The 24095-nt window shown below is 35.9% G+C and overlaps 1 pseudogene; it reads right to left on the bottom strand.

The window, feature by feature from the left end:
- Positions 1–24095, bottom strand: part of LOC133656314 (protein sidekick-2-like) — a 1293862-nt pseudogene that overhangs the window by 85899 nt on the left and 1183868 nt on the right.

Raw genomic sequence — 24095 nt, 5'->3', positions numbered from 1 at the left:
ATTTTACAGTAAAATGTTGTAAATGTCGAGTTTTTACTGTGAAATGGACTTAAAACAATGTATATAATTAATAATGAAATCAAATTCCTACATTATTCCCTGTTACAAGCGGCCCTCTGATGCCATGTGGCCCTCAATGGAAACTAGTTTGACATCCCTGTGCTGGAGGGAGACCAACAGGAGTTTATGAGGAGCACACATAACAAAAATAATCACTGTCTTTTCTTCTGGTGGAACTTTTAGCTTCCAGCTGTGAGGGTTTTTTTTTTTTTGTTAAGGTTCCTTACCGTGGTTAATTGAGCTTAAAATGAACAAACAGGCGTTCATAAAAGTCCAACAGGTGGTCTCACCTGACGGTGTAGCCCCTGAGGATGCCGTTCTGGTGGCTCTCGGGCGGCGGCTGCCACTGGATCATGATGGACTGGTTGGTGCGCCCGCTGGCGATGACGTTCTGGGGGGCAGCGCTGGGGGGCTCCTCTGGGAGTGCCACGCTACACGGAAGGGACGGAGAAACACATGAGTTGAAGCTTCTAGACGTTTCACTGCAAAAACTGACATCTAAGTAAGATTCAATATCTCAAAAAAAGGTGATATTTGCTTATTTTCCATCTGGCAAGATAATTCTTCTCACTAAGCAGATTTGATGTTAGAGTGTTTTACTTGTTTTAAGTGTTTTGGTCCTAAATGATCTCAGTAAGATGTTACAGCTTGTTGCTGAGATTTGATGACCTATATTGAGTAAAACATGCTTGAAACTAGAATATCAACTGTTGCATTCAGAAAAATTCTTCAAAATTACAATAAAAAAAAAAATTGGCCGGGCCGGGCCATAAATACTGTATTTTTCGGAGTATAAGTCGCACCGGCCGAAAATGCATAATAAAGAAGGAAAAAAAACATATATAAGTCACACTGGAGTATAAGTCGCATTTTTGGGGGAAATGTATTTGATAAAAGCCAACACCAAGAATAGACATTTGAAAGGCAATTTCAAATACATAAAGAATAGTGAACAACAGGCTGAATAAGTGTACGTTATATGAGGCATAAATAACCAACTGAGAACGTGCCTGGTATGTTAACGTTACATACCTGCAGACTCCCTCCCACCTCGCCTGTTTAATGAGGTACTTGCTACTATTGGATCAAGTGTCCTTAACATTATCAATAGTAGCCTCTCTTCTGGAATAGTTCCAGTAGAGTTTAAACATGCAGTGGTACGACCTCTACTTAAAAAACCAAGCCTCGACCCCTCTATCCTCTCTAACCTTAGACCTATCTCTAATCTTCCATACATTTCTAAAATATTAGAGAAGGTTGTCTACAGTCAATTGTTGCCCTTCTTAGAGGATAATGGTATCACTGAGTTGTTCCAGTCCGGTTTTAAAGCCCTCCACAGCACAGAGTCAACGCTTTTAAAAGTTTTTAACGATATCCTCCTGTCAACTGATTCTGGTAAACATGTTGTCCTGGTGCTTTTAGATCTGTCTGCTGCTTTCGACACCGTCGACCACGCCACCTTAATCACTCGTCTTGAGGGCACCGCCCTCAACTGGTTCCGGTCGTACCTAACTGACAGGAGTTTTTGTGTAAAAATAGACAGTTTTATGTCTTCCACAGCTCCTTTACCACATGGGGTTCCCCAGGGCTCAATCCTTGCCCCAATCTTATTTGCGCTTTACCTTCTCCCCCTTGGTTCTATTTTTAGGAAGCACGATATTGCATTTCATTTTTATGCCGATGATTGCCAGATTTATTTTCCCTTGGCACAAAATAACACGGTTCAACGTCTTATTGACTGCCTGCACGACATCAAAGCCTGGCTTTCAGCTAACTTCCTGAGCCTAAATGAAGACAAAACAGAAGTTATGTTGTTTGGTCCAAGTCGCTCTCCCTCCCCCAACGTTGACCTCGGCAAATATAGCTTGGTCCAATTTGTTATATATTCTAACAAAGTGCAGATCGGATTTTAACCTGTTTAAAACATGTCATCAAAATTCTAAAATTAATCTTAATCAGGAAAAATTACTAATGATGTTCTATAAAAAAATGGTTTTAATTTTTTCAAAAAGATTCAAATTAGCTAGTTTTTCTCTTCTTTTTTTCGGTTGAATTTTGAATTTTAAAGAGTCGAAGTAAACTATGTTTCAAAATGTAATTGTCATTTTTTGTGTGTTTTCTCCTCTTTTAAACCGTTCAATTAAGTGGAAATATCATTAATTATTAATAATTACATAGAGTTAAAGGTAAATTGAGCAAATTGGCTATTTCTGGCAATTTATTTAAGTGTGTATCAAACTGGTAGTCCTTCGCATTAATCAATACCCAAGAAGTAGCTCTTGGTTTCAAAAAGGTTGGTGACCCCTGGATTATACTTTTCTGTCTTGCCTCTTGGTGAGGGTGGTCGCATTTTTCCCTGCTCCTCCTCCTTCCCGCTTGCTTTCTTGTGTCCTTGTCTTTGTCCGAACTTTTTGAAGCCTCTTTTCTTGAGCTGTCCTCAAATCTAAACATCAAAATGAATTTGATCAACTGGACTCTCGACGCAATTGACACAGTCTTTTCGACAAGGAAAAGAGGTTCGGGGGAGCCTGGCTGCCCTGATGGAACCATTGCTGCGGGGTACGTGAGAGACTCCTGGAATACTTGGAGAATCATGTGCCTCTCAGTCCTTTCCATCGAGGACGTGGAAGACATCTACCTATTTGGAGCTGTGATCGCAGGGCATTTGCTGATTGGGCAGGGCATTGCTCTGGTGTATCGTCAAATTCGGAAGACGATGGCAGCCACTCAAGGGGCCAACAGGCTGTTCAACGCAATGGAAGGATTGGGTCGTGCTGTGGGATCACAGACTGGAGCGATTGCTGATTTGAATCGCAAGGTAGATTCCATCTTGATGAAGTTAGAGAAAGAATAAATTGGAATTGTCAGAGCCAGCATACAGAGCAGGAATGTCATTGTTTTGACTGCTCGAAGAAAAAACAACATCTTAATCTACGATTTGACTCCCTCGAATGGCCTTGAGGAACAGGCTGTTTGAAAACACTCCCCTGAGGACTCCTCAAAGATGGACGCTTTTGACCTTTCCCTTTTTTTTTTCAAAAGCACCTGGGTCGGACTCTTGAACTCTTGAACTCTTGGGGCCGGCCTCGGCCCATAAAGACAATTCCAACATCTCACCCAAGTTAATTGGGCATACATGCACGCACACACCCCTCCCCAAATCAACGCCTTCACCACTGCTTAATTCCTCCGGGGTTGTGGGGGCTGAGTAGCGCTCAACAGCAGCTGCCGGCCTCCAAAGTCCTGTTGGATGACTCTGTTGCGAGTTGTTGTGATTACATGTACCATGTTTATGTGTGCCATGCTATGTGAGGTTTTTTCCTCGGACTCAGTCTGGACCATTCCTGAGGGTCCAGCCTCAGACTGATATTTTTTTTACTCTCCCCCCCTTCCCCAATGTCACCTTTTTCCCACCTTTTTAAGGAGCGCCCTAAGTGGCTGATCCGTTGGCGGTCCCGTCTTGTCTCCCTGTAACGTATGTCTGCTCTTAGCGGGATTGTGCCGAAAATGTAATTTCAGTTCTTATGTGTCTTGTACATGTTAAGAATGGACAAATAAAGCTCTGATTCTGATACAATTTAAAATGTTAAAAGAATGAAACTAAAATCCAATAAAATATGCCAAAAAGCATATACAAGTAAAATTGCTGTCTAATTAAATACTAGTCAGGTGATTCAATACAAGCTACAAATACTGTTAACTATATTTTTGATAAAAAAACAACTATTTTTTTTATTATTATTACCTTTATTTTATTACATGCATTTTCTACATATTGCTTTTTTTAAGTATTATATAAAATACAGAGAAAGATAACCACCATATATGGCATGTAACATCATTTCAAGTAATAAAAATGTACAATTCTGAATGCCTGAATGCAGCTGGGATAGGCTCCAGCATCCCCGTGACCCTGAAAGGGACAAGCGGTAGAAAATGAATGGATGGAAATCTAATGCAAAATAAATAATAATTCAATCTGATTATTTACAAATTAGAGAATACAATAAAATACTACAAATGTTACTTAAATGAATGTTTTCATTATTATTCTTGTTTTTTGTCGCTTATTTAGTTTCTCGATGGCGCCCGCGCCGCGGGGCGTGGCATCAGGCTGTGACGAGCCAAGCGAGAGGTCAGCCTTTGGAGGCGACGCGGCGCAGGAACGCACGCACGCCGCTCACGGCGCCTCTCCGGCCGTCTTACAAGCTTACACGCCGACTCTTGACTTGAGAGATCAGTCCATCCAGCTGGTTGCCATGGAAACAGGCTTCATGAGCGCCCTCAAACAATGTATTGACATGTCGTGTTCCCTACTGAGGAAGTGGTTAGGCGTGTTCTTAAAGCCGGCTCGCGGTACACCAGTGAAGTTGTCACCTTGTGTAAATGGTAAATAAAAAGAGAATACAACTAATCCTTTTCAACTTATATTCCATTGAATAGACTGCAAAGACAAGATAGTTCATGTTCACACTGAGAAACTTTGTTCTTTTTGGCAAATATTAGCTCATTTGGAATTTGATGCCTGCAACACATTGCAAAAAAGTTGTCAGAGGGGCATTTTTACCACTGTGTTACATGGCCTTTCCTTTTAACAACACTCAGTAAAGGTTTGGGAACTGAGGAGACACATTTTTGAAGTGGAATTCTTTCCCATTCTTGCTTGATGTACAGCTTAAGTTGTTCCTTCTCATATTTTAGCCTTCACACATTTTCAATGTCTGGACTACAGGCAGGCCAGTCTAGTACCCGCACTCTTTTACTATGACTTGGCATCGTCTTGCTGAAATAAGCAGGGGCGTCCGTGATAACGTTGCTTGGATGGCAACATATGTTGCTCCAACACCTGTATGTACCTTCCAGCATTAATGGTGCCTTCACAGATGTGTAAGTTACCCATGTCTTGGGCACTAATACACCTCCATACCATCACACATGCTGCCTTTTACACTTTGCGCCTAGAACAGTCCGGATGGTTCTTCTCCTCTTTGACGTCCACAGTTTCCAAAAACAATTTGAAATGTGGACTCGTCAGACCACAGAACACTTTTCCACTTTGCATCAGTCCATCTTAGATGAGCTCGGGCCCAGCGAAGCCGGCGGCGTTTCTGGGTGTTGTTGATAAATGGCTTTGAATTTGCATAGTAGAGTTTTAACTTGCACTTACAGATGTGGCGACCGACTGTAGTTACCGACAGTGGTTTTCTGAAGTGTTCCTGAGCCCATGTGGTGATATCCTTCACGCACTGATGTCGCTTTTTGATGCAGTACAGGTCGAAAGTCACGGGCATTGCCGCTTACGTGCAGTGATTTCTCCAGATTCTCTGAACCTTTTGATGATATTACGGACCGTCGATGGTGAAATCCCTAAATTCCTTGCAATAGCTGGTTGAGAAATGTTGTTCTTAAACAATTTGCTCAGGCATTTGTTGACAAAGTGGTGACCCTCGACCCCGTCCTTGTTTGTGAACGACTGAGCATTTCATGGAAGCTGCTTTTATACCCAATCATGGCACCCACCTGTTCCCAATTAGCCTGTTCACCTGTGGGATGTTCCAAATAAGTCTTTGACGAGCATTCCTCAACTTTCTCACTCTTTTTTGCCACTTGTGCCAGCTTTTTTGAAACTAATTCCAAATGAGCTAATATTTGTAAAAAAAAATAACAAAGTTTCTCAGTGTGAACATGAAATATCTTGTCTTTGCAGTCTATTCAATTGAATATAAGTTGGAAATGATTTGTTGTATTCTCTTTTTATTTACCATTTACACAACGTGACAACTTCACTGCTTTTTGGGGGTTTGTATTCTGGTGTGGTATCACATGCCGCACCGAGATCTTAAATGGAACCGTGGTCACGGTGGCTCACCGCTCCGTCTCCTTGCTGAACTGTCCCTTGCCCACGTCGTTGACGGCGCACAGCCGGAACTGGTAGGAGCGTGCCGGGATCAGGCCGTTGACCGTCACCGCCGCCGACTCGGGTTCGATGTTGGCCAGGAGGATGGCCCAGGGAGCGTCTGCAAAAAAATAAATAAGAGTAAGGTTAAAAAAAACAAAAAAACATAAAATGATGTGGTAAGTAAATCGTTTTTTTTCATAATATGTTCCATAAATCTGAAGTGAAATAGGGTAAGTCTGCATTCTTCTCCCCCGGACACGCCTACTCTCTTGCCATTGGTCAGAGGTCAAACATTATTTTAAAGTGGAATATTTGATGGGAAGTAATTTCAGCCTTGAATACTTCACCACAACATTGATTTGGATTCATTAATATTATTAGGGATGGCCGATAATGGCTTTTTGCCGATATTGCGATATTGTCCAACTCTTTAATTACCGATATCAACCGATACCGATATATACATTCGTGGAATTAACACATTATTATTAGAGATGTCCGATAATATCGGCCTGCCGATATTATCGGCCGATATATGCGTTAAAATGTAATTTCGGAAATTATCGGTGTCGGTTTTTTTATTATCGGTATCGTTTTTTTTTTGTTTGTTTTTTGTTTTTTTTATTAAATCAACATAAAAAACACAAGATACACTTACAATTAGTGCACCAACCCAAAAAACCTCCCTCCCCCATTTACACTCATTCACACAAAAGGGTTGTTTCTTTCTGTTATTAATATTCTGCTTCCTACATTATATATCAATATATATCAATACAGTCTGCAAGGGATACAGTCCGTAAGCACACATGATTGTGCGTGCTGCTGCTCCACTAATAGTACTAACCTTTAACACTTAATTTTACTCATTTTCATTCATTACTAGTTTCTATGTAACTGTTTTTATATTGTTGTACTTTCTTTTTTATTCAAGAACATGTTTTTAATTTATTTATCTTATTTTACTATTTTTTTTAAAAAGTACCTTATCTTCATCATACCTGGTTGTCCAAATTAGGCATAATAATGTGTTAATTCCACGACTGCATATATCGGTTGATATCGGTATCGGTTGATATCGGTATCGGTAATTAAAGAGTTGGACAATATCGGAATATCGGATATCGGCAATAAGCCATTATCGGACATCCCTAATTATTATGCCTAATTTGGACAACCAGGTATGGTGAAGATAAGGTCCTTTTCAAGAAATAAAATAAGATAAATCAATTAAAAACATTTTCTTGAATAAAGAAGAAAGTAAAACAATATAAAAACAGTTACATAGAAACTAGTAATGAATGAAAATTAGTAAAATTAACTGTTAAAGGTTAGTACTATTAGTGGAGCAGCAGCACGCACAATCATGTGTGCTTACGGACTGTATCCCTTGCAGACTGTATTGATATATATTGATATATAATGTAGGAACCAGAATATTAATAACAGAACGAAACAACCCTTTTGTGTGACTGAGGAGGGAGGTTTTTTGGGTTGGTGCATTAATTGTAAGTGTATCTTGTGTTTTTTATGTTGATTTAATTTTTAAAAAAAACAACAACAAAAAAAACGATACTGATAATAAAATAACCAATACCGATAATTTACGATATCACATTTTAAAGCATTTATCGGCCGATAATAACATCTCTAATTATTATTTTGTGAGTAAAAAAAACCACAGATTGCTTGGCATCTTTGTGTTATAAGAGTTCCACCTATATGCTCTTTTATTACGCTTTTTAATGGTGTTGTTTTTTTTTGTATGAGTATGTGCTGCGAGCCGTTAAAAAAAATGAGTTAAACCTCTTTTGCACAATCAGCCTTTTCGTATGAAGCGATAAAGGAATGGAACGACCTCACAACAAACTTGAAAAGTCTAACAGATGACTCTTCATTGACAATTGAACTTAAAAAGTGGCTTTGGAGGCGTGTGTGTGTGTGTGTGTGTGTGTGCGTGCGTGCGTGCGTGCGTGCGTGCGTGCGTGCGTGCGTGTGTGTGTGTGTGTGTGCGTGCGTGCGTGCGTGCGTGCGTGTGTGTGTGTGTGTGTGTGTGTGCGTGTGTGTGTGTGTGTGTGTGTGTGAGTGTGTGTGTGTGTTAAAATGTTTACAAATGATGACAGATGTGAATGAGAGCATGTATTGTCTATGTGTTATGATTAGAGATGTCCGATAATATCGGACTGCCGATATTATCGGACGGTAAATGCTTTAAAATGTAATATCGGAAATTATCAGTATCGGTTTCCAAAAAGTAAAATGTATGACTTTTTAAAACGCCGCTGTATGGAGTGGTACACGGATGTAGGGAGAAGTACAGAGCGCCAATAAACCTTAAAGGCACATAATATCTACGGCTTTTCACACACACAAGTGAATACACAAGCATACTTGGTCAACAGCCATACAGGTCACACTGAAGGTGACCGTATAAACAACTTTAACACTGTTACAAATATGCGCCACACTGTGAACCCACACCAAACAAGAACGACAAACACAGTTCGGGAGAACATCCGCACCGTAACACAACATAAACACGACAGAACAAACACCCAGAACCCCTTGCAGCACTAACTCTTCCGGGACGCTACAATATACACCCCCAACACCCCCTAGCCCCCCCATCTCAACCTCCTCATGCTCTCTCAGGGAGAGCATGTCCCAAATTCCAAGCTGCTGTTTTGAGGCATGTTAAAAAAAATAATGCACTTTGTGACTTCAATAATAATTAAAGCTGCAAGCAGCGTTGGTCGGGCCCGCATATTTGGCAGGTGCTAGTTGCTGAAGGATGTCAATCTATGAAATGTAGGTCTAAGTGAGACCTACATAGAGGTTTTTGTTTCATGTCTCTAAGACGTTCCTACCGGAAGTTACAAGCAGTTTTGTCTGTGTTTTCCTCCGAGGAGCAGTTTTGTCTGTGTTTTATTCCTAGGGGGCGCTAGAGCGCAATTTTGAGTTTTGGGGTTCGTTTTTTTATTAGATCGCAATTTCCGCCAGTCCTGATGTGTGTGAAAAGTTTGGTGAGTTTTGAAGTATTTTAAGGGGGTCAAATTACAGCTCAAAGAGGCAAAAATGAGTGTTTTTATGAAACTTTTGTTTTGAAGGTGTGATTGCCAACTTCCTGTTGATTTTTGCTGAAGGATGTCAGTGTATGAAATCTAGCTCTAAGTCAGACCTACATAGAGGTTTTTCTTTCATGTCTCTACGATATTCGTACTGGGAGTTAGAGGAAGTTGTGTCTGTGTTTTTTTCCCTAGGTGCTGCGGCACAGTGGTTCTTTTCTTTGAAGGCTCGTAAAATCAAAACCGTAGCACTTATCAAAACTCTTTGAGTATCCGTCAATCAGAAGGGTTCAATCTCTCTCCTGTAGTAGTTTGAAGCCGAAACGACAAACGCGCTCAGAGGATATCAATTAAATTTTGTGAGAAAATATTAACGACTTTATTGACACATATCAGTTCCAGGCGCTACTTTTTGATACTTTTCTAAATAAAGGGGACCACAAAAAAATGGCATTATTGTCTGCATTTTAACAAAAAATATTGGACCAGTACAGTACCCGTCACAATTATTGTATCTAAGTTATCACAAAACTTTGTGTTGCCGCGAGTTCCCGGCGAGAGGACAAAAGCGTGTCTTTGATCCTACCAAGCAAAAAGGCTTGTAAAACTCCACTGTGTAGGATGGGAAGCGACATGAAGGTGTCGGTTTCTTTGATGTATTGTAATCCACGGGAAGATTTTGTCTTGACCCGAGATCTACAAAGCGGAGAGGAAGCAGGGCCTGACTCCCCCCCCTCCAGGCACCTTTTCTTTGAACTGTTTTGTGACCGAAGGCAGCGGCTGTTTACCACCACCCCTCCCTTTAGAAACAGCTGTTGCCACGTAATCAGGGAAAGTCCAAATAAAAGAGGAGACGCACAATCTTCCGTCAGAGCGTGGTGGGACACTGTGCAAGGGTACAGGTCTACGCGTTTCTCCTCAATTGAGCTAAATTGTATTATGTCTCTGTTTAATTCCTTGCTTCTTGTCTTGTTTAATAGATGTCATCAGTGTTTGAACCTGACAGCACCGAATATGATTTATTAGTATCGCGGTACTACCCTAGTTGTATACCGTACAACCCTAACATAAACAATTATACACATGTTTTATATACATATACATAATGTATATTATTCACTGTTAAACTGCCATGTGGCCCTCAATGAAAATAAGTTTCCTTTAAAGCAAACAATTTGACTGTGGTGACGACATGATGGAGGACTTGTTGAAACCCACACATCTCCGTCACATCACGGGGAATATTCACGAGCTCTCCGCTGACTGACGGCTTTTAGAACGCGGAGAAACATCCAACACGCTTGATGTGGAACGCCACGTGTTTCTCACGCAGGACTTAAATAACCAGACTCCGCTAACGACGCTTGTTGATCTTAAATTCTTCTTCAACTTCCTGTTTGTCTCTTGTTGGGTGATGACACCAGACCCGCTTTTTTAACATTCCACCTAATGGAGCGCCCACACCGAGAATCCACTCTCTGTATTTCTTTTTTATGGAGTACGACCGCAAAATGGTCCACCGCAGGGGGCCGGGAAAAGTTGCGAGTGGTAGCACGGTGGAACCTAAATAGAGAAGTTGGTATAGTGAATAGTGAAGCTGTATTTCAATTCACGATTAAAAAAAAATAAAAAGTTTCTTTAGCACAAAAATTATGAATAAAGTGGTGAAGCTGTATTTAAATTCATGATTTAAAAAAAAAAAAAAAATTTCTTTAGCACAAAAATTATTAATAAAGTGGTGAAGCTGTATTTCAATTCACGATAAAAAAAAAAGTTTCTTTAGCACAAAAATTATGAATAAAGTGGTGAAGCTGTATTTCAATTCACGATTAAAAAAAAAAAGTTTCTTTAGCACAAAAATTATGAATAAAGTAGTAAAGCTATATTTAAATTCACGATTAAAAAAAAAAGTTTCTTTAGCACAAAAATTATGAATAAAGTGGTAAAGCTGTATTTCAATTCACGATTTAAAAAAAAAAAGTTTCTTTAGCACAAAAATTATGAATAAAGTAGTAAAGCTATATTTAAATTCACTATTAAAAAAAAAAGTTTCTTTAGCACAAAAATTATGAATAAAGTGGTGAAGCTGTATTTCAATTCACGATTAAAAAAAAAAAAAAGGTTCTTTAGCACAAAAATTATTAATAAAGTGGTGAAGCTATATTTCAATTCACGATTAAAAAAAAAAGTTTCTTTAGCACAAAAATTATTAATAAAGTGGTGAAGCTATATTACAAAAATTATTAATAAAGTGGTGAAGCTGTATTTCAATTCACGATTAAAAAAAAAAAAAGTTTCTTTAGCACAAAAATTATTCATAAAGTGGTGAAGCTATATTTCAATTCACGATTACAAAAAAAAAGTTTCTTTAGCACAAAAATTATAAATAAAGTGGTGAAGCTATATTACAAAAATTATTAATAAAGTGGTGAAGCTGTATTTCAATTCACGATTAAAAAAAAAAAAGTTTCTTTAGCACAAAAATTATGAATAAAGTGGTGAAGCTATATTTCAATTCACGATTACAAAAAAAAAGTTTCTTTAGCACAAAAATTATGAATAAAGTGGTGAAGCTATATTACAAAAATTATTAATAAAGTGGTGAAGCTATATTACAAAAATTATTAATAAAGTGGTGAAGCTATATTTCAATTCACGATTAAAAAAAAAAGTTTCTTTAGCACAAAATTTTTTCATAAAGTGGTGAAGCTGTATTTCAATTCACGATTTAAAAAAAAAAAACATTTCTTTTGCACAAAAATTATGAATAAAGTGGTGAAGCTGTATTTCAATTCACGATTAAAAATAAAAAGTTTATTTAGCACAAAAATTATGAATAAAGTGGTGAAGCTGTATTTCAATTCAGGATTAAAAAAAAAAAGTTTTTTCTTTAGCACAAAAATGATGAATGAAGTGGTGAAGCTGTATTTCAATTCACGATTTAAAAAAAAAAAAGTTTCTTTAGCACAAAAATTTTGAATAAAGTAGTAAAGCTGTATTTCAATTCACGATTTAAAAAAAAAAAAGTTTCTTTAGCACAAAAATTTTGAATAAAGTAGTAAAGCTGTATTTCAATTCACGATTTAAAAAAAAAAAGTTTCTTTAGCACAAAAATTATTAATAAAGTGGTGAAGCTATATTACAAAAATTATGAATAAAGTGGTGAAGCTATATTTCAATTCACGATTACAAAAAAAAAGTTTCTTTAGCACAAAAATGATTAATAAAGTGGTGAAGCTATATTACAAAAATTATGAATAAAGTGGTGAAGCTATATTTCAATTCACGATTAAAAAAAAAAAGTTTCTTTAGCACCAAAATTATGAATAAAGTGGTGAAGCTGTATTTCAATTCACGATTAAAAATAAAAAGTTTATTTAGCACAAAAATTATGAATAAAGTGGTGAAGCTGTATTTCAATTCACGATTAAAAAAAAAAGGGTTTTCTTTAGCACAAAAATTATGAATAAAGTGGTGAAGCTGTATTTCAATTCACGATTAAAAAAAAAAAAAGTTTCTTTAGCACAAAAATTATGAATAAAGTAGTAAAGCTATATTTAAATTCACGATTAAAAAAAAAAAAGTTTCTTTAGCACAAACATTTTGAATAAAGTGGTGAAGCTGTATTTCAATTCACGATTAAAAAAAAAAAGTTTCTTTAGCACAAAAATTATTAATAAAGTGGTGAAGCTATATTACAAAAATTATGAATAAAGTGGTGAAGCTATATTTCAATTCACGATTAAAAAAAAAAAGTTTCTTTAGCACAAAAATTATGAATAAAGTGGTGAAGCTGTATTTCAATTCACGATTTAAAAAAAAACAAAACGTTTCTTTAGCACAAAAATTATTCATAAACTGGTGAAGCTTTATTTCAATTCACGATTAAAAAAAAAAAGTTTCTTTAGCACAAAAATTATGAATAAAGTGGTGAAGCTGTATTTCAATTCATGATTTAAAAAAAAAAAGTTTCTTTAGCACAAAAATTATTCATAAAGTGGTGAAGCTGTATTTCAATTCACGATAAAAAAAAAAAAGTTTCTTTAGCACAAAAATTATTAATAAAGTGGTGAAGCTATATTACAAAAATTATGAATAAAGTGGTGAAGCTGTATTTCAATTCACGATTAAAAAAAAAAGTTTCTTTAGCACAAAAATTATGAATAAAGTGGTGAAGCTGTATTTCAATTCACGATTAAAAAAACCAAAAAGTTTCTTTAGCACAAAAATTATGAATAAAGTGGTGAAGCTGTATTTCAATTCATGATTTAAAAAAAACAAAACGTTTCTTTAGCACAAAAATTATGAATAAAGTGGTGAAGCTGTATTTCAATTCATGATTTAAAAAAAACAAAACGTTTCTTTAGCACAAAAATTATGAATAAAGTGGTGAAGCTGTATTTCAATTCACGATTTAAAAAAATAATAAAATAAAAAAGTTTATTTAGCACAAAACTTATGAATAAAGTGGTGAAGCTATATTTCAATTCGCGATTTTAAAAAAATCTTCCGTAGGAAACAACATAAACATGAATAATTGGTTCCAGCCTCGACAAAAGTCCATATTTTAGTGAAGCTGAACTCAGAAGTCCCCTTGGTGCCCTCACAAACGATCGTAAATCACACAAAAAATCTTGTATAATGTACGTGAGTTCAAACCCCGGCCGAGTCATACCAAAGACTATAAAAATGGGAGCCATTACCTCCCTGCTTGGCACTCAGCATCAAGGGTTGGAATTGGGGGTTGAATCACCAAAAATGATTCACGGGCGTGGCCACTGCTGCTGCTCACTGCTCCCCTCACCTCCCAGGGGGTGATCAAGGGTGATGGGTCAAATGCGGAGGATAATTTCGCCACACCTAGTGTGTGTGTGACAATCATTGGTACTTTATCTTTAACTTAACTTAGAAGTCCCCTTGGTGCCCTCACAAATGATCAGAAACCACGCAAAAAAATACTGTACATTGTACGTGAGTCATACCAAAGACTATAGAAATGGGAGCCATTACCTCCCTGCTTGACACTCAGCATCTAGGGTTGGGATTCGGGGTTAAATAACCACAAATGATTCCCAGGCGTGGCCACCGCTGCTGCTCACTGCTCCCCTCACCTCCCAGGGGGTGATCAAGAGTGATGGGTCAAATGCAGAGAATAATTCTCGCCACACCTAGTGTGTGTGTGACAATTATTGGTACTTTATCTTTAACTTAACTTAGAAGTTCCCTTGGTGCCCTCACCATCGATCAGAAATCACGAAAAAAATTGTGTATATTGTTAGTTTTGTCTGATTGTACTTGAAGAAGGTGTTTTATTTTATTGAGGGGTGTCCCGATACAACTTTTTCACGTATGATACAATACCAATATTGACATGATAATTACTGATACCAATACGATACTTTTGACTTATTTAGTGGTGTGTAATGTTAGAACGGTATCGATCAAGTTGGCGTGGATAACTTGATACTATTCATCTTGTTTTCTCACTCTTCTGAGTATCATTTGCAAGCATGCGTTCAACTGAGTTTGTCCTAGTTGTGTTGCCGTAGCCAGGAAGTAGTCTTTGCCATTAAGTTGAGCGTGCCAGTCTCGTGGCTGTGGTCAACCTACTGTTCTCCGAGACCTCCACGATGTAGCGGATGAGCGGGCTGTTGCCGTCGAAGGCCTTGGCCCAGGTCAGGTCGATGGCGCGGCGCTCGGACGCGCTCAGCACGGCCGCAGGATTCTCAGGAGCATGAGGCAGCTGCCTGAGGGGCCAGAGAAGAGGCTTTCAGATCAAATCATCCACACACACCATCAACTCCTTAGCATTTTAAATTGTAGCTGCAATGTTGACTCTAACGACACAAAGCTTCTATTATTGTTCAAAACATAATAATGAATCAAAATCAATAATGTTGTGAATTATTGAAGGCTTCAATGAGTTCACATCAAATATTGCACTTTGAAATACTTTTTGGGTAAATAATGCATATGTTGTGTTTCTGACATATGACAAAACTGTTTATTGTGATAAAAAAACATTATTTAAAATAAATATTAAAAATTATAATTTACAAACAAATCTGAAGTTGATCTAGAGACTTAAGTGTTGAAGAAAAAAAAAAAGTAAGACTTATTTTAACACTTTTATGAATGAGACCCAATAATTTTGATTTTAATGCTATTTTTTTTTGTTTTAAACTTTCATTGGCCAAATATAATAATGTATTAAAATCAATGTCGTTATGGATTACTTCACATCAAATATTGTACTTTGAAAAAAAAAAATGGGGGAAAAGGTTGCATATGTTTGTGTGATTGTCATATATAAAAAACACAAGTTTTCTTTGACATAAAACAAAGAAATAAAAAAATACAATAAAAATATATCATTGACGGATGGATATGAAGTTGAGTGTTGAAAGTAAAACACTCTTTGAATCCTCAAGAGTTTTAGTGTAACTTTATATATATATATATATATATATATATATATATATATATATATATATATATATATATATATATATATATATATATATATATATATATATATATATATATATATATATATACATACACATATTTACATATATGTATATATAAATATATATATATATATATATATATACATACACATATTTACATATATGTATATATAAATATATATATATATATATATATATATATATATATATATACATATATACACATACACATATTTACATATATGTATATATAAATATATATATATACATACATATATTTACATATATGTATATATAAATATATATCCGTATATTTATATAAACATATTTGTATACATAAATATATATACATATACACACATGTATATATAAATGTAAATATGTACAGTATATATACACGTATATATATTTATATTTACACATATATACATATATGTATATATAAATATATATACGTATATTTATATAAACATATATTCGTATACATAAATATAAATACTTATATATGTACATATATGTGTATACATACATATATACATATATGTACACACATAAATGTGTAAATATGTATATATAAATATATATATATATATATATATATATATATATGTACACATATATTTATACAAACATATGTGCATATACATAAATATAAATACTTATATATATGCATACACATATTTAAATATATGTATATAAATATATATACATATATTTATATAAACATATTTTTGTATACATATATATATATATATACTTATATTTCCATACACACACATATATGTATATATATAAATGTACAAACACATTAATTTCCATAAATATAAATACTTTTATATGTACATATATGTGTATACATACATATATATATACAAACATATATGTGTAAATATGTATATATGTACATATATGTATATATAAATAAATAAAAATACATATACGTATATTTATATAAACATATGTCCGTATACAAAAATATAAATACGTGTGTATACATATATATACACATGCATATATATTTACATATATATATATACATACAAACATATATATACATGCATATATATACAAACATATATATATGTACATACAAATAATACAATGGTCTCTACATGCTTTCATTCTTCAGTATGTGACCCTCAGTGTAAAAAGTTTGGACACCCCTGGCATGAACCAAAACAGTAGCTAGCATAAATGCTAACTCCGTCCACTAAACATGATCAGCTGTGGCTGTAGGCAAACTCCTCATGTGTTTTTTTATTAGCTACCACAAGATGGCAGTCCTGCATACTTCAATATTCATAACGCCACGTGTCAGTCTGATGAACGCCACAGATGGCGTGATGTCACTAGATGTGTGCGTGTGGGGGAGGGGAGGCCCACCTGACTCGGAGGTAAGCGCTGCGGGAGTCGTTGCCGCCCACCGAGGTGACGCGGCAGGTGTAGGTGCCGATGTCGCCCGACCACGTCTGGGAGATGTGAAGGGTGCCGTCGCCGTCCTGCTGCAGGCGAGGGACGGCGTGCGCGTTGATGGCCGCGCCCTCTTTTTCCCACACGTACCTGCAACCACATCAGCTGTCACCACGTGTGTCAGGTTAATGGGCCGTGAAGGGAAGCGCTCTCATCGCGCCGCCGCCTGTCCAAAGCGGCCTCAGATGTGTGACGGGGGCGGATGAAGGCGCACTTTACAGGTGCGTGCCGTCAATCCGCTAAAGATGGAGGCGGAGCCGGCACAGGAACTCTCTTCTGTCACGTCCGCTTTGAACAAAAAGCGCCTCACCTGACATTGACGCTGGGATCGTGCGTGACCCCGCAGGTCAGCGCCGCCTTGGTGCCTTTGATCACGCTCTGGTCCTGCGGTGGCGTGGTGATCCGAGTGCGAGCTGAGGAGGAGGTGAGGGAACGTTCTCACAGGACGTGGCGTGATAGGAGGCGGCGGCACTTACCCCAGACCAGCAGGTCGGCGGACGCCTCGTCGATGCCGCGGGAGTTGCTGGCCATGCAGGTGTAGGTGCCGGCGTCAGAGATGTGTGAGGGTGAGATGAGCAGACTGCCAGACTCCAGCAGAGTGAAGCGAGGCAACTGCACCGAACCACTGGCCAGGACACGCTCACCTGGAGGAGGACATCTTACTGTCACGTTCAAACAACTTCACATAGACAATATCATTCTTTACATGTTTTATCTTTATTTCATTTGATATATTTTTGTTATATTATTATTTGTTATCTTCTTTTTATTATAATTACTATTATTATTATTATTATCCATCCATCCATCCATTTTCTACCGCTTGTCTCTTTTGGGGTCGCGGGGGGTGCTGGAGCTTATCTCAGCTGCATTCGGGCGGAAGGCGGGGTACACCCTGGACAAGTCGCCACCTCATCCCAGGGCCAACACAGATAGACAGACAACATTCACACTCACATTCACACAATTTAATTCTATTTGTATTATTATTATTATTTATTATCTTCTTTTTTATTATTATTACTATTATTTAATTGTATTATTATTATTATTTTTATTATCATTAATATTAGTTATCTTCTTTTTGTTATTATTACTATTATTTAATTGTATTATTTATTATTATCATTATTATTCGTTATCTTCGTTTTATTATTATTACCATTATTCAATTTTATTATTTATTATTATTATGTGTTATCTTCTTTTAATTATTATTTAATTGTATTAATATTATTATTTGTTATTTAATTTTTTTATTATTATTTAATTGTATTATTATTATAATTTTATTTTTTATTATTTGTTATCTTATTTTTATTATTATTACTAGTATTTAATTGTCCATCCATCCATCCATTTTCTACTGCTTGTCCCGTTTGGGGTCGCGGGGGTGCTGGAGCCTATCTCAGCTACAATCGGGTGTCCCAGGGCCAACACATATAGAAAGACAACATTCACACTCACATTCACACAATTTAATTATATTTGTATAATTATTATTATTATTATTTGTTATCTTCTTTTTATTATTATTACTATTATTTAATTGTATTATTATTATTTTTTGTATTATCATTAATATTAGTTATCTTCTTTTTGTTATTATTACTATTATTCAATTGTATTATTTATTATTATCATTATATTCATTTTATTATTATTACTATTATTCAATTGTATTATTTTGTATTATTATTATGTGTTATCTTCTTTTAATTATTATGTAATTGTATTATTATTATTAATTAATATGTGTTATTTTATTTTTTATTATTTTTTATCGAATTTGTATTATTATTACTATTATTTAATTGTATTATTATTCATCATTTGTTATCTTATTTTTGTTATTATTACTAATATTTAATTGGAATTTTTTTATTATTATTATTTGTTATCTTATTTTTATTATTATTACTATTATTTAATTGTAATATTATTTATTATTTGGTATCTTATTTTTTATTATTATTACTATTATTTACTTGGACAGTTTTAATTATTATTGGTTATCTTATTTTTATTAGTAGTAGTATTATTTCATTGTATAATTATTTATTATTTGTTATCTTATTTGTATTATTATTACTATTATTCAATTGGAATGGTATTATTATTATTATTTCTTATCTTATTTTTATTATTATTAATATTATTTAATTGTATTCTTATTTATTATTTGTTATCATATTTTTATTATTATCACTATTATTTAATTGGATTTCTTTGAAATTATTATTGCTTATCTTATCTTTATTATTATTACTATTATTTAATTGTATTATTATTTATCTTATTTTATTAATATTACTATTATTTAATTAGATCTTTTAAAATTATTATTATTTGTTATCTTATTTTTATTAGTAGTATTATTATTTCATTGTATTATTATTTATTTTTTTATTATTAACATCATTTTTTATTAAATAAAAAAAAAAAAAAACATTTTAATTACTTACAGTTTAAAGGGTGTTCAAAGTGCGGCCCCTAGATTATTTTTCAATGACCCGCAGTTCAATCGTTAGCATTCTACTATTAGCATGCAAGCTTTTTTTTCAAATATTGCAACTTAACTTCAAATATTTTGTTACTCAAGGAATGATACCTGTTAGCATGCTAGCTTTTGTTTTAGCTAGTTTTGTAAGTGATATTTTGGTACTTGCTACATGCTAATGTTGGCATGTTGAACACATTTTTCAGGTACACACCTCAGAGTAATATCTATTGGTACTTGACACATGTCAAAGTTAGCATTTTAGCATGCTAACTTTTTTAGTTAATTTAGCAGGTATACACCTCTGGGTCATATGTGTTGGTATTTCACTGCTAACTTTAAGCATGCTATTGTTAGCCTGTTAGCATTTTAGCATGCTAACTTTTTTAGCTAATTTAGCAGGTATACACTTCTGGGTCATATGTGTTGGTATTTCACTGCTAACTTTAAGCATGCTATTGTTAGCCTGTTAGCATAGTACTATTACCATGCTAGCTTGTTTAGCTCATTTTGCTTATGTCTTTTGTTACTTGACACCATCTGGCCAGCATGCTAGCTGTTAGCATTTGAAATCAACCAAATCTGTGGCGCTCAGTGGAAAAAAGTTAACCCCAAAAACACATTCGTCAAGTACAACCAGACAAAACTAACAAAATACAAGGATTTTTGTGATTTCTGATCGTTTGTGAGAGCACCAAGGGGAACAGTATCAGTATTATGCGATTGTCATGTCAATATTGGTATTGCATCATAAGTGAAAAAGTTGTATCGGGACACCCCTCAATAAAACAAAACACATTTGTCAAGTACAACCAGACAAAACTAACAAAATACAAGGATGTTTGTGATTTATGATCGTTTGTGAAGGCACCAAGGGGACTTCTGCGTTCAGATTCACTTAAATATGGACTATCAGTATCAGTAACATGCGATTGTCATGTCATTATTGGTATTGTATCATAAGTGAAAAAGTTGCATCGGGACACCCCTCAATAAAATAAAACACATTTGTCAAGTACAACCAGACAAAACTAACAAAATACAAGGATGTTTGTGATTTATGATCGTTTGTGAGGGCACCAAGGGGACTTCTGAGTTCAGCTTCACTAAAATATGGACTATCAGTATCAGTAACATCCGATTGTCATGTCAATATTGGTATTGTATCCATCCATACATTTTTTACTGCTTGTCCCTTTCGGGGTTGCGGCGTGTGCTGGAGCCTATCTCAGCTGCATTCGGGTGGAAGGCGGGGTACACCCTGGACAAGTCGCCACCTCATCACAGGGCTGGTATTGTATCATAAGTGGTAAAAGTTGTATCGGGACACCCCTCAATAAAACAAAACACATTCGTCAAGTACAACCAGACAAAACTAACAAAATACAAGGATTTGTGTGATTTCTGATCGTTTGTGAGGGCACCAAGGGGACTTCTAAGTTCAGATTCACTAAAATATGGACTATCAGTATCAGTAACATCTGATTGTCATGTCAATATTGGTATTGTATCATAAGTGAAAAAGTTGTTTCGGGACACCCCTCAATAAAATAAAACATTCGTCAAGTACAACCAGACAAAACTAACAAAATACAAGGATTTCTGTGACTTCTGATCGTTTGTGAGGGCACCAAGGGGACTTATGCGTTCAGCTTCACTAAAATATGGACTTTTGTCATGTTTATGTTGTTTCCTACGGAGGAATTTGCATCACTATACCAAATTTTTTTTTTCTATTTTTGGGTCCCACTGTGCTCACACTCGCAACTTTTTCCGGCCCCCATTTCGCAGTCGTACTCACTAAAAAAGAAAATACAGAGAGTGGATTCTTGGTATGGAATGTTATAAAATGGACTACTTTTTTCCGCACAATGTTGGACCGCATGATAACTGAGTCGGTGTACGAAAACTGGGGCAAAATTTGGACAAGTCTTTGTTTACGTTTGGAAAAGTTTTCAAAAACTGTTCATGTTTCTTTTTCAAGTGTTTTTGTGCAAAATGCTAACTTTTCTCCGCTGGGAATGGAGGCGAAAGCTCCTCATCGCAATGCACACATGAACATCTCGGTGCAGGCTAAATCCTGGAATCCAATCAGGCTTTAGTCCGTAAGCCAGCCAATGTAATTAATAGATGAAATGTTGTGACAGCACCTTTCTGCCAGGTGATAGCCGGTCTCGGAGCGCCGGAGGTCTCGCAGTGCAGGATGACTGACATGCCGTCAATCACGGTGCTGTCCGAGGGTCCCGCCGTGATGTTGGGAGCGATACCTGCGGGTGAAGAAGCAGTGAAATTCCACTCATCCTGATTTCTAGTCGGCGCTCTGTGCGGATGATAGTCAGCATTATAGACATGTCCTAAGGGTACGCAGCATGGAGTGCTACTGCCTACTAGCGCTGATGAGACGCGGGGCCGCCATCTTGGAGTGGTGATCCGCTCCACTCAGTGCAATTCATTTGGCAGCAGCAATGAACGATCAATGATACTATTATTTTTTTAACCCCTTTTTGCGACACACATCCTACAAAACCAATAGGGGTCTTGATGATGCAAAACAGTGGCAATAAAATATTTTGACTGTTTTGTTAAGCAAAATGAATAGGGTTCTTGTTTTGATGCGAAAAAATTATTTTTGTAACACCTTTTTTGTATCAAACATCCTACAAAATCAATAGGGGTCTTGATGCCGCGGCAAAATAAAAACAATAATTTGACTTCACTACCTAATTAATGCAAAATGCATAGGGTTCTTGTTTTGTTACAATACAATGATTGTTTGAAGTCCGTTTTGCATCCAACCTAATTCAAAACCAATAGGGGTCTTGATGACACGGAACAGTGACAACAAAATAATTTGACTTTTTACTGTTTTGTTACGCAAAATGAATAGGGTTCTTGCTTTGATAGGAAACAATTATTTTTTTAACACCTTTTTTGCACAAAACATCCTACAAAATCAATAGAGGTCTTGATGCCGCGGTAAAATACAAACAATCATTTGACTTCACTACCTTATTAATACAAAATGCATAAGGTTCTTGTTTTGTTACAATATAATTATTGTTTGAAGTCCGTTTTGCATCCAACCTAATTCAAAACCAAAAGGGGTCTTGATGACACGGAACAGTGGCAACAAAATCATTTGACTTTTGATTGTTTTGTTAAGCAAAATGAATAGGGTTCTTGCTTTGATAGGAAACATTTTTTTTTTTTAACACCTTTTTTGCACCAAACATCCTACAAAATCACTAGGGGTCTTGATGCCGCGGCAAAATAAAAACAATCATTTGACTTCACTACCTTATTAATGCAAAATGCATAGGTTTCTTGTTTTGTTACAATATAATTATTGTTTGAACTCCGTTTTGCATCCAACCTCGTTCAAAACCAATAGGGGTCTTGATGACGCGGAACAGTGCAACAAAATCATTTGACTTTTGACTGTTTTGTTAAGCAAAATGAATAGGGTTCTTATTTTGACAGGAAACAATAATTTTTTTTAACACCTTTTTTGCACCAAACATCCTACAAAATCAATAGGGGTCTTGATGCCGCGGAAAAATAAAAACAATCATTTGACTTCACTACCTTATTAATGCAAAATGCATAAGGTTCTTGTTTTGTTACAATATAATGATTGTTTGAAGTCCGTTTTGCATCCAACCTCATACAAAACCAATAGGGGTCTTGATAACGCGGAACAGTGACAACAAAATCATTTGACTTTTGACTGTTTTGTTAAGCAAAATGAATAGGGTTCTTGTTTTGATACGAAACAATTGTTTTTTTTAACACCTTTTTTGCACCAAACATCCTACAAAATCAATAGGGGTCTTGATGCCGCGGTAAAATAAAAACAATCATTTGACTTCACTACCTTATAAATGCAAAATGCATAGGGTTCTTGTTTTGTTACAATATAGTGATTGTCTGAACTCCGTTTTGCATTCAAAACCAATAGGGGTCTTGATGAGGTAAAACAGTGACAACAAAATAATTTGACTTTTGACTGTTTTGTTAAGCAAAATGAATAGGGTTTTTGTTTTGATAGGAAACAATTATTTTTTTAACACCTTTTTTGCATCAAACATCCTACAAAATCAATAGGGGTCTTGATGCCACGGTAAAATAAAAACAATAATTTGACTTCACTACCTTATTAATGAAAAATGCATAGGATTCTTGTTTTGTCACAATATAATGATTGTCTGAACTCCGTTTTGCATTCAAAACCAATAGGGGTCTTGATGACGCAAAACAGTGACAACAAAATCATTTGACTTTTGACTGTTTTGTTAAGCAAAATGAATAGGGTTCTTGCTTTGATACAAAACGATTGTTTTTTTTAACCCCTTTTTGCGACACACATCCTACAAAACCAATAGGGGTCTTGATGCCAAGGAAACTGACTCACTGGTGACGGCGAGGTACGTGTTGGTCTGGACTTCGCCCGCTGCGTTCCTGGCGAAGCACTGGAACATTCCGGTGTCGTCGGGCAGGAGTCCGTTGACCTGCAGGCTGCCGCCCGCCAGCACCCGGTACCTGGGCGTCTTCACCGGGTCGATGGGCGTGGCGTCCTTGTACCACACCATGTCCGGCTGCGGCACACCTGCGGAAGGTGGTGAGCGTGAGCG

The sequence above is a fragment of the Entelurus aequoreus genome, linkage group LG08 (assembly GCF_033978785.1).
Source record: "Entelurus aequoreus isolate RoL-2023_Sb linkage group LG08, RoL_Eaeq_v1.1, whole genome shotgun sequence".
NCBI classification, from domain to species: Eukaryota; Metazoa; Chordata; class Actinopteri; order Syngnathiformes; family Syngnathidae; genus Entelurus; species Entelurus aequoreus.
Note: the sequence above shows the minus strand (reverse complement) of the source record. Positions and strands in the feature narration are given on the sequence as shown.